Genomic DNA, 13425 nt, shown 5'->3' on the forward strand with positions numbered 1-13425 from the left:
AATGGTGCTGGGAAAACTGGAAAGCCACCTACAAAAGAATAAAATTAGATTGTTGTCTATCACCACACACCAAAATTAACTCAATGGATTAAGGACCTGAATATAAGATCTGAAACAATAAAATGCATCAAAGAAAACATAGGAACTAAACTCAAGGTCCTTGGACTTAAAGAGAATTTTGTGAATTTGACCTCAAAGGCAAGGGAAGTAAAAGCAAAAATAAATGCATGGGACTACATCAAACTAAAAAGCTTTTGCATAGCAAAAGAAATCATCAACGAGGTAAAGAGACAACCATCTGATTGGGAAAATATATTTGCAAGCAACAGCTCCGATAAAGGCCTAATATCCAAAATATACAAAGAACTCCTACAACTCAATAACAACAACAACAACAACAAAAACAAATGATCTAATCAAAAAATCAAAATATACAAAGAACTCCTACAACTCAATAACAACAACAACAAAAACAAATGATCTAATCAAAAAACAGATACTTCTCCCTAGAGAACATACAAATGGCCAACAAATATTTGAAAAGATGCTCAACATCTCTAGCTATTAGGAAAATGAAAATCAAAACCACAATGAGATACCATCTCACATCTGTTAGAATAGCAATAATCAACAGGACAAGTAATAACAAATGTTGGAGAGGATGTGGAAAATAGGAACCCTCATACACTGCTGGTGGGACTGCAAAGCAGTATGGAGATTCCTCAAAAAACTAAGAATTGACCTACCATATGATTCAGCAATCCCTTTACTGGGTATTTACTCCAAAGACTTGAAAACTCATATTCAAAAAGATATTTGCACACTGATGTTCATAGCAGCATTATTCACTGTGGCCGGGACATGGAAGCAACCGAAGTGTCCTGCGACAGATGATTGGCTAAAGAAGCTGTGGTACATATATATGATGGAATATTACTCAGCTATAAGAAGAGATGAAATATTGCCATTTGAAACAACATAGATGGATCTTGAATAATCATACTAAGCGAAAAAAGCCAGACAGAAAAGGTTGAAAATAACACTTATACGTGGGATATAAACCTAAAAGCAATAAATAAATAGGACAAACAAACAGAGACTCGTGGACATGGAAAATGGACTAGTGATTACCAAAGGGGAGGGGAAAAAATAAAAAAATTAAAAAAATGTTAAAAAAAATAAAATAAATCTCTGGAAAATATATAAATAAAAAATATAACAAAGTGCTAGAATAATTTGATTGTGCATGTTAAATTTCCTTATTATCAAAATATCCACTACTGCTTTGTGCTTTATGATTTGCTTCAACCAATGGAATGTATGTATAAACTTTAATGAACACACTATAGGAGTCACTGTGTGGTTTCCATATATGTCTCCACTTTGAGACCTAAATATCCTAGAAAGGGATTACTCTTACAGACTTGGTTTGAAAAACAAAAACAAAAAACCATAATGGACTTAATTGTTATTGTAAGCTGCTAAATTTGTGGTTCCTTTGTTTCACAGTATAAATTAACCTAATGTGAGTGTATAATTCTATACAGCATCATACTACACATTTTATATAAACTATACCTTTTAATTCTTACTACTTTTTGATACATTATTATCTGCACTTTAACAGTGAAAAAAAATAGTCTCAGACTGAAATTATAGAACTAATTCAATGACTAAGGTGATTTTAAACTCTAGGCATTTAACTACTACTCTATATTTCATTCTTTATTTTAAAAATATGTCACATGACTCATTGAAGACATACATTTGTTAAAGAAAACAACTAGTATAAATGAAACAGTTGCTGTAATTTCAAGTCTTGTTCTATTTTCACTACATGACTTTCTTATATAATAATCTTGAGCAATAAAAAAGTTCTTACTCATGTGAAATTTTGTTTTATTCTAGAATGACTTCGGCGGTGATATTTTTATATCATAGATAAATACATGCTGGAAAAGTTTTATTAATTTTTATTTTATTCAATTATTTTGAATTATTTATATAATTTGAAAATCAAGTAAAAGAGAGTATTAAATGAGTATTGGACCCAACAAATGAAATTACATAAATACTAAGTCTGGATGAAACCAATTTTATAGTTATCTGTATATCTTCCCAGTGATATTGTGTGCTGATAGAAACAATACTCTAGACCCTGTTTTTATTACTTAGTGTTAAGTTTTATAATCATAACAGGAGATCATAACATATAGATCATATATGGATCTAAAGATATATAAAGGGATTCTTCATTCTTTTAAATAGGATTGTGATTTAGTATATGGAAGTTTAAATATATGCATATATATCTGTAGAAAAAACTATCAAAATACATAATTAGGACAATTTATAACTTTTACAACCATTGATAAATCACTCTTATGTGAAGTTTTAACAGTTTGCACTCCCATGGATAATGCAAAAGAGATTCTTCACACATTTGTTGATGCCAATCTAATAGGAGAAAAAGTATATTTTAGTGTGATTTGATTTGAATTTCTCTGTTTATATCTGAGGCTGAGAATCTTTTCATTTGTTTAGAACTGCTCATATATACTTTTCTATAAGCTATCTGTTATTTTTATTTTATTTTTTTTAAAAAGACTTTAAAGTCTAAGAAGTCATCACCATATCAAAAATCATTTAGATTTTCTCATGTTATTTTTTAGGTATTTTAGAGTTTTGTGTTTAACATTTAGGACTTGGTTCATTTTGAGTTTATTTTTGTGAAGCATGTAAGATATGTGTCTAGATCCATTTTTTACATGTAGATGTCATGTTGGTCCAGAACCCATTTGTTGAAAAGATTATCTTTACTTCATTGTATTGTCTTTGCTTCTTTGTTAAAGATCAATTGACTACATTGTTATGGGTGTATTTCTGGACTGTCTATTCTGTTTCATTAACTTGTTTGTCAGGTAATGTCAGTCCTCCAACTTTGTTCTTCTTTAATTCTTGATTATTCTGGGTCTTTTGTCTTTCCATATAAGCTTTAGAATTGGTTTGTTGATATCTACAAAATAACTTTCTGGGATTTTAATTGAGATCACATTTAATCTATAGGTTATGTTGGGAAAAAAATGAATCTTGACAATATTAGATCTTCGTATCCATGAAAATAGAATATCTTTCTATTTATTTATTTAATTTTATTCATTGCAATATTGTAGTTTTCCTCATATATAACTTTTTAGATTTATATCTGTTTCTGATTTATGCCAATTTAAATGGTAATATGTTTAATTTCAAATTTCACTTGTTCGATGTTGGCGTATATTATGACTTATTTTTGTGTAAATATATATCAACATTTTTTTTCTCATACCATTACCATCAATTTATATACTTGCCAGTGATTTATGAGATAGCTTTATTCCATGTACATTTGATAATGATCATTTAAAAAACATAAAATTGTGTCGCATTAAGTTTATTATAAGTGAATCGAATACTATCTTAAGTTTATTTTCCAAATTTATCAGTTTGTAAATTCTGCATTCACATTGTATACCTATATTTTTGGATATACCTTCAATTATTAATTTGAAAACTCTTTAATAAGCCTGATCTAATATTGCTGTAAGCAATGATTAAACACTGAAGTTAATATAATTTAAAGCAGGGATCCCCAACCCCTAGGTCGCAGACTGGTACCTGTCTGTGGCCTGATAGGAATGGGGCCGCACAGCAGGAGGTGAGTAGCAGGCTAGCAAGTGAAGCTTCATCTGTATTTGCAGCTGCTCCTCAGTGCTAGCATCATCACCTCAACTCTTCCTCAGATCATCAGGCATAGGAGCACCGGTCCTTGGTGCCAAAAAGGTTGGGGACTACTGATCTAAAAGACGTAGCTAAAAATTTCAAAACCTAAAATTTCTAAGTAAAACCTTTTCTCCTTTCTCATGTTATTTTAAAACTTTTAACAACTCTAATAACTTTTTCAAGTTATTAAAAAAAAAACCCATTTCTTAGAGGGATATTTGTCCCAAGTCTCAGGTAGAGACTGATAGTATTTCCAAATGTTCTTTATATGCCGAATGCACTTATTTAATTAAACATTGATGACATCAAAGCTTAAAATATGAGCTCATTTGCTGACGTGCATAAGTTAAATTGGAAACACATGCAACCATTTCTTCCTCTCTCCTTCTGATAGTAGGTTACTCAAGGACAATAGTTCACATTGGTAAGATGGAATTAAATTTGATGTTGTGATTAGATACCTGGAGGAGATCCTGAAGTGCAGTGGCCAGTGGTTATCAGAGTTGTTGGGAAAGTCAAAGGCTCCCCTCAAAGTAATTTTGCTACCTTGTTTTGAACTGAGACTTTATACTATAGTGCACTAATTCTTTACATCAGGAATTTTACTTGATTACTTAATCAATTTCATTGATTACATTGTTGCTTGGATCCTGATTAAAGATATGAATAGACCAAGGAAAGTTATTTATTGTATTCTCTTTTATCTTTGAAATACCTTTATTTATTTATTTTTTTAGTTTCTCTAAAAAATATTGTAGTTAAGTATTTACTTGTCGCAATCTCTCAATCCTTTATTGTCTTTTTTTTTAAATAGAAACTTCGAACACTGTTTTCTGATCAAGGTATTGGTTGTTAATCACTGATTAACAGGTCAAATATATGCTTACTGAGGAGTCAGACTTCTGGTTAAAAATCTGTGTTACTTTTCAGGACTAATCATAGGCAATTACATATGATTTACCTGACAGGACTCATGGGACCCTCACTCCTAGGTCTCTTTACCTGAGGACTTCACAGAGTTCTTCTTCAAGTGCCTCTGCGACAGTTCCTTATGATAGGAGAAGGAGAAAATCTCAAATACACTTTTTTCACTCACAGTATTTAGTATTTTTTCACTCCTAACGCATCTCCCCTGCCCTCCTCATGTCCTCAAGGTTCGTAAAACTGCCAGAGCCTTTTGTTTGGGGCTCCCCTAAACAATGCAATGACCCTCATATCTGTACATATCCACTGGACCCTGTACTGGTACTGTACCATTTCATGAGGAAAATAAATCAGGGGGAGCTAGCATGTTGTCTTGTTTTAGATTCTTGCTTATACCATTTCAGAAAATGATTAAAGATTTAACTCTTTCTATTTTGGCTTGTCTCTTTAATCAGCACGTTTAACATGACATTTCTCTCTTGCCCAGCTCACTTGAGCTCTTGACACATACATACTTGGTTTATGAAATTTAATATCACTTACCAAAATGACACTGATACAGAGTATAGGTTATGTAGATATACATATAAAGAAAGGTGAATATTGTTATGATCCTTTTATTTTATGGCAGATTGTCTTCATGTACTATTATAATAGATAACATCATCAACATTTATCTGAAATCAACCACTGTTTTAGCTTTTTTAGTGCCATGATCTATAAATAACTAACTGTAAGCTGAGGCTTTTAGTTAATAAAAGGGGTTAATAAAAGGGTAGAGACATTTTCCTACTGAGTTTTTATAATTTTTGAATTTTTATTTTAAACTGGCAATATTTGCTTTTTTATATGACAGTAGTTTTTTATATAATTTTAAGTATATTATAAAGTGTGTAATTTCTGCAATTTTAAAATTTTCAGTTAAGTAGAAACTTATTTATTTCTTTTTTTTTTTATCTAGCTCTGAATAGAGTTAAACTTAAGTATTTTTTTTGGCAGCATTATTATAAACCTTCTGTTCTTTCTGTATTTGTTTGTTCTAGAACCTATTCCTATAGACTTGTATTCCTATTTATATTTATTTTATTTTTCTCCAATGGGTATTTATAAATATGTCCTCAAAACATCAATTGCTTTTAAAATTGGAATTATTCAGAAAAAAAAAATCAGACTTTAGCTTTCTCAGAATTCTCAAGCCATTCTATGCATTTCCTTAAGAATATCTGGTCATTGGCTCATATTTAAATTTTCTTTAAAAAATCGTATATCTGCTTTACTATTATTAACCCCAAATTTAATTTTGTGTTAAACACAAAATTTTCTTAACTCATTAGAAAATGCTGTAATTTCTTAACTTATTAGAAAACGAATGAATGTTTTTTACCAGACCAATTATAAAATATTTCTAAATATTTAGTTGTGAAACTCATACAACTTAAGACAACTTGTTTCACAATATATTGACAACTAATATTTCTACCCCTACTCTGTATTTCATGTATGTTTCAAGCTTCAAGCAAACAATGGATAACATCCAGATAAATTATATTAAGATCATGTATCATGTACGATATTTTGTTAATAAAGCATAAAAAAGATGGACAGGTGGTATACTATAATGTCAACAACTTTGAAGGCAGAAAAGATCAGAATTCAAATCTGACTGCATTGTACTATTAGTGTATCCTTGGACAAGTTGAATAGTTTTTCTTATCCTCTGTATCCTCATCTATTAATGGACTCATGCAATTACTATAAAAATTAAATAATACAATGTATGGAAACAGCTCAGCTTTATGTGCTGTCATAAATATTAAATAAATGAAAGCTGCTATAATTTGCATTAATATTGACAACTTTATCACTGTAAATTTTATTTTGAAAATCCTATTAAGAGTTAAACATAATAAAGAGAAGTCATTTTTAAACACACTTGAAGTTCTAAAATACCAAATCTATAACAAAAAATAGAGAAAAGAAACCATAGTTGGTTTGCTTGTGTCTCTAATTATAATATAAAGTTGCAGTTAGTGACATTGTTTTACATTCATATACCCACCCCATAGTAACTTAGATATATTAAGCAAATATTAACATATGTTTGTAGAACACTAATAAGTGTTTTTTACTCTGAAGTTTATGTCAATTTCAATATTATTCTCTTTTTATCACACAAGATTAAGCAGCCAGTGAAAAACTGTTGAATAATAAAAAATTAAGAATAACATACTTTCTAATTCCAATGTATTATTCACAGGTGCTACGTTATTGTAATGAATTATAGCTTTGGGCATTTAGAGAAATAAGAGTATTTAAAATCCAGATGCAGGCTTTCACTAGTATTGGGGAAAAAATGACTGCCCTTAACTCTGCAATTTAAAGGCTTACTGATTAAAGATTATTACTTGCTTAAATTTCTATATTTTAAAAGATTATCCAAAGATGAATTTGTACATCTGCTCTATATCATGTGTTTATTAGAGAGCATTTATGAAACTTAATTACCAGTATTTCTCTGAATCCTATTTACTAAATCTCTATATCTACTGATTTTACAGTAATCTAATATACTCAAAGAAGTTCAAAGAGGAAAAAAAATAAAAAACTGAATCTATTTGATCAGAGGCAAATTTATACTAACATACCACTAGCACAGAACAGTGAGATAATCTAGTTTATGCCATTGTTCTATAAGTAGAGTAATTGACAACCAGAAATATTAATGGATTTACAACAATTTACCAAACAAGTTAGTGGCAGAGCCCTTCAAAAATCTCTAGTGTATTTTTCTCTTTATAATACTTATGGATAATTTATTATTTTGACATATAACATATGGTATTTGAAGAGAGAAACTGGATTGGAAAAGATATTTAATCACCCAATACCACTCCATTTCTTGCTTACAGTTTTAAAAATAGTATCAATAAAAGGAAAAATATAATTTAATTTTATATGAATTCATAAATATATTCATAAATATATGAATTAATGAATATATTTTAAAGGTAATAGGATTAAAAACAAAAACAAAACCTGAAACAATTGAAACAAAGGAAGGCAAAGGAAGCAAAATGGTCCTGGGAGGAAAACGCAAACTAACAGGCTCCATGTAGAAACTGAATCCAGGTTATGGCCCACTCTACAGGATTCTCCCCCAAACTGAGCTACTTAGATTAGGTCAAGTAGACTGTGGGCAAAAAAAAATCTTCTAATAATGGATGCAATATGTAGAGGGATACTTTACTATAAGCAATATATTTATGCTTCCCCAATCAGCTCTTGTTTAGTCTTAGGTCACATTACATTTCCTTTTAAATCATTTTTTTTTATAGCATACATAATTTTTATGTAAAATTTTCCAAATTGCAATGAGATTATAATACAAATGATTTTTACAGTTTTATAAGGTAGATTAAATATAATTTTAAATTTTCTTTTTTTGTAATATCTGTCCTTTATTTGTTACCTTTTTTCAATTATTCATGGTGTTTCTTGTTTACTTATCTTTGTATCTCAGTGAAGACTTCTCTGACCACCATATTTAAAATTGAAATAGGTGCTTTCCTAAAAAATTCCTCCCTCTTCCTAATTTATGCTTCTTCACAGAATTTCTGTCACCTAAAATGCTATGTGTTTTACTTAGCATATTTTGCTCGTCTTTCTCTCTTTTACAATATGGAAACACTGAAAAGAAAGGTAATTTGTGTTTGTTTTTGTCCACTGCTGTATTCTTTTAAAAGAAGACTTAGAAAAATTCAATCATATACCCATTAACTTTTATATAATATAATGTGATTTTAGGATAAGTATCATTAATAAATGTCATTATTTCTTCTTTTTAGTGACTTTGGACCAGGCATTTCCCACCTGTATTCTTCTAACTTTTGTTTTCTATGAAATACAATTTGTATTTCTTAACACTATAGTACCTTTAGTTTTTGTATCACAATTCTTATCATTCAGTCATATTTTAGCAACAAAAGTAAAATTGTTTATACAAAAAGGTTTAAAAATAATCATCACGTATTCATAAACTACAGAATTCAGAAAGTCACAAAGCTGATATAACCTCTTAGCAGACCTAGAAATAGGCTTCTTAAGTTAAAGAGGTTGTAAAACTATTATCTAACATATTTTTGAGTCAAGAAAAGAGTTAAATGGAAATTTATAAAGCATATCAAAAAAGACCTTAGGCTTCCATAGAAACAAATTAGTAAAGGTAACATGATTTTGAACAAATCAACTCAGAAATTGTAAAAACATGTATTTGAGCAAGTTTTAAATTGTTACAGTGTTATTAGCTTGATTAAGCCTAATGTAGGATTTAAAAAAAAAATTATCCTAAAGAAACCTGAACTATTACAGATCTAATAATGTTATGATCACAGAAAGACAATAGAAAATTTACAAATTAGTTTACATGGCTGTGTGAGTGTAGAGAGAGAGAAAATTCGAGAAGGATATTCTCTTTTACTTATTTCCCTATTACTACTGCCATTTCCATTACATTCACCATATAGATAGTAAGCTCAGACTCAAGTGTAAAGTACAATCATAGCCATTGTGACAAATTGAAGATATGTAATCTATCATTGAGAGTATTTTTGCACAATGTGATTCTTTATTGTATATTTTATTTTATTGAGTCCAGAAACATTTTGATTCTGCTTTCTCATAAGGTATAAAATTTCTTGCCTTCAATATTCATAAAAATTGACAAAAACCTCACCTTAACATTTGGGTAACTGCAATAAAACATATAAATTTGAGTGAACTTGGCTATAATACTCATTTCTACCTTAGCAGTAGAAAAATTTTGTGCCTATGAAATATGTCATAGTTAATTTTCATAGTCTCTTCTAGATAGATGATAATTTCTATTCTGTCAAATTTTCAGATTAAAGTAACTGCAGTACAGTATTGGGAATAAAAAACATTTCTCAATATGATTAAGATTAATAGAATATGGTTGTAATTTTTATATGTTTACATTAGTTTCATATTCTATTATTTTCCAGATGTAAAAACTTAATCTGTGAACAGATATCAACATTTTTCTAAAATAATATTTCTTAAATATCTAAAATAGATATATTTCTATATTAACAGACATAAATGTGCTAATATAATGTTTTTATATATTATAATAATGTAAATGGACATTTCATCATTTACATTAAAAGGTTGTTAAAGAAAAGAGTAGAAAATTATTTTTTAAACAAAAAAAGTTGTTTTAAAACAAAATAAACAAAAAATACATTTTACCCTATTAGTGTAAAGTAGACAGAGCAATTAATATTCAAAATACAGTCATCGCTGTCATTAATTAAATTGATGGTATAGCAATTTAAATGGCACATTCAAAATTCTCATAAATTAGAAATGCATTCTTATAAATACTATAGCCATTGTCTAATTTTCCCCTCTAATTTTATTCCCTCAAAATTTGTTTTTTAAAAATAAAGTTAAAACTCTTATATTTGAGTTTATAAAGACAAAAATTATTAGGAAAGTAGTATTGTGAAAATAAATGATGCCTGATTGTGAAATATTATGGACACAATCACACAAAATGATGAATAAAGCTGATGAAGTAGAACATTTTACAATGTAATAAACTTACTTTTTTTATCCAATATTTATTGTCATTTTCAATCTGATTTGGATGAAGTCTCTAAGAATTTAAATAAGTTATTTTAAAATTATTTTAATTAATATCTGTATCTCTAGATTTTCTTTAGTAACTTGGGCTTCACCTTATTCTCTATCTTCATTTACCATTTTCCAAATTAATTCATTACTTCTACCAATGAAAAGAAATTTCTCCGACTGTATTTACTCTATTTTAACATAATATTTTACTTAAGTACTGTTTTATACACGAGTGCATCAATTCTGACACAATATTAATAAGGGACACTTTATGTCATTTTTAAAAATTCTAATGTTTGTCTGTTAACAAAATAAAAGACAAATGGGACACAGCTGAAAATAGGCCTTTTCCTTAATCATCTCAATTTGAATAGCCACTGATTTAATTTTTACATTTACACTTGAATCTTTATTATCTCTCAGAGCAAAGATTAGATGGTATTCTCCCCCCCTTTTTTTTGGTGGGGGTGGGGACCCAAAGTTCGCACAAATGACGTTAATTAAATCTATGTGTTCTAAATACTATTTGATATCATATCTGAAGTTAGGATGAGCATGAACCCAGTTATTCAGCATAAAATAAGAAAAGAAAAATAGAGTTTAAATATAGAAATTGACTTGAGACCATTGTGTAACTAGAGTATGCACTGGCATTTGGCTAACAGGAGGGTCAGTACCATGGAAATATATCATATTTAAAAATGTGTATGTCTAACATTGCTGTCATTTGCCTGAAATGTGTTCTTCTATGCAATTTTTTATATATAGTAAATTCTATCAACCTTTTGCTAATGCTTTCTAAGATATGAATCTTAATTCTATAGGCTTTTGCCACTCTGAAGAAGTCTCCTGTTTACTTCTAGAACTATTATTTTTAAGTTAAAATTATAAAGCAATGATTTGTCTGAAGTCAAGATGTGAAAAAAACAGGTGACAATATTGGACACTACTTATATTTAAATTGATTGTTCTTACTAATCCTTTAAGAATACTAACCAAAACAAAGTAAAATATGACTATAATTTTACATTAACCATAAAAGATATTTTTTAAATACTTTCAAAGACATGTTAAGAGCATCAATTGTTCCTGAATATAATTGAAAATATTTATTATATACTCATATTCATTCAAAAATTAATATAAATATTAATTACTAAAAATCAGAAAATATATTTTTGATTTATATACCAGTTGTATTTTTAATAAAAAAGATATCCATTATGAAATTTCTAGCAAAGAGGGAAGGATTATATTAATTATTAAGTATCCATATTATGTGTATGAATGTAGCTATTAAAATGATGATTTAGAATATTGTAATGACATAATTTTGTTACTTATATTACTTAAATAAATTAAGTATATTACTTCTATTTTTTCAGATACATGCATATATATATACTAAGACATTCATAATTTAGTATTGAAAAAGTAGAAATTTTAAATTTTTTTTATTATTTCTGAATAATGAGGTTATGTTTTCTATTAGTTTGCAATAATAAGAATCTATTTTAATTTAAGCAGAAAGTTATTTAATTCAGAGAACTAGAAGGCTTACGCTTATCGGAAGAGCTGCATGAGTAGACTCTGTTCCTTTGAGAACACTGCATGTTTGTTTTTTCAAGAGAACAGCGGTATTTTTCCATATTTTAAGGCTGAGTAATCAGGAAGCCAGGCCATACGTACTGGCTCCAAGACCACACTACTTTTTCTACAATTCCTACAGCCAAATTGACACAAATGTGACATCCACAAAGCTGGCTAAAAAATTCTGAGAACTCAGTTACAGCTCAACTGTTGCGCTTCTTATGACACAGCTGCAGAAGCATGGTCCTCACTCCAAAATATCCATATTTGCCTTCACAATTCCACATGCAGCCACTTGCAGAAGCTATTTTCCATGAAAGATCTGCTCAGAAAGATCTGCCCAGTCTTTAGCTTTCCAGTCTCATGCACAGTGAGGAACATGAGAGTGATCCATTCTATGATACCTACCACACAGATACTTTGAAATTGCTTCTTTCAGCTTTTGTGCTTTTATCCAATAGTTGACAATTTTTTGCCATGCTCATCAGCATTCACGTGTTGTATAAATTAATGAAAATTCAAATTTCTGTTTCTAATTCAGTAACCTCCTCTCAATATTTTTCTGTTGCTATATAATTTATCCATAATTTATTTTAAAAAAAGAGTATGCTGAGAATGTTACTCTTGTTTATGAATTTTTGAGTGTTAAAAATATCTTGACCTTATCTAGGGCCATGCCATCCTGAATAAGCCTGATTCCGTCTGATCTCCGAAGCTAAGCAGGATCGGGCCTGGCAAGTACTTGGATGGGAGACCACCTAGGAAGACCAGGTTCTGTGGGCATCAAAAATAAAAAATAAGGGATTGTAAGCTGACAAGGTCCTTGCAATCTGTGAAGTCAACCAAGGGTTGCCTGGCCTAAGTAAAATAATTAATTAATTTAAAAAATAAAATAAAAATATCTTGAGCTTAACAATCAACGACTATTTTTAGTTATTATTTTATGGTTCATTATATTCTAGATTTTGTTGGAGATGAGATTAATTTAGCTCTTGCTTAGCTTTTACTAATTAAACATACTCTATTCTATTTTATGTGTCATTTTTTAAACAATGGAGAAATTGCCATTTTTTCTCCATGTGACTGGCCTTAATTTATAATGTTTATCCTCAGATAAACATGGAACAAAAAGGTTATTTTTTTTTAATTGAAGTAATCTTTTATCAGAACACAACCTTGAACCCATTTAACACTTTATGGTTCTACATTTGCAGTGTTTAGCAATAATGTTACTATTATTACTACTACTCTTAGAACTCCATTTTTAAACTAAAATGATACATGAGTTATGCTAAACATTTAAAATACCTTATCTTTCAAAATAAGTATGAGAACTTGATTTTCATCAGTCTTTTTTTTTTTTTTTTTGCTCCTATGTTGGTTATCTATCTCTATATAACAAATTGCACAGACTGGGTGGATTAAAACAACACTACTTTATTATCTCAGAGTTTCTGTGGATCAGAAGTGGCAAGATTTAGCTGCACATTCTGC

At 29.1% G+C, this 13425-nt stretch overlaps 1 pseudogene; it reads left to right on the forward strand.

Annotated features, from left to right (window-relative positions):
* Positions 1 to 12595: 12595 nt before the first annotated feature.
* Positions 12596 to 12714, forward strand: LOC120588496 (uncharacterized; annotated as a pseudogene).
* Positions 12715 to 13425: the final 711 nt, after the last annotated feature.

Source organism: Pteropus medius, unplaced genomic scaffold, assembly GCF_902729225.1.
Source record: "Pteropus medius unplaced genomic scaffold, Ma_sr-lr_union100, whole genome shotgun sequence".
NCBI lineage: Eukaryota > Metazoa > Chordata > Mammalia > Chiroptera > Pteropodidae > Pteropus > Pteropus medius.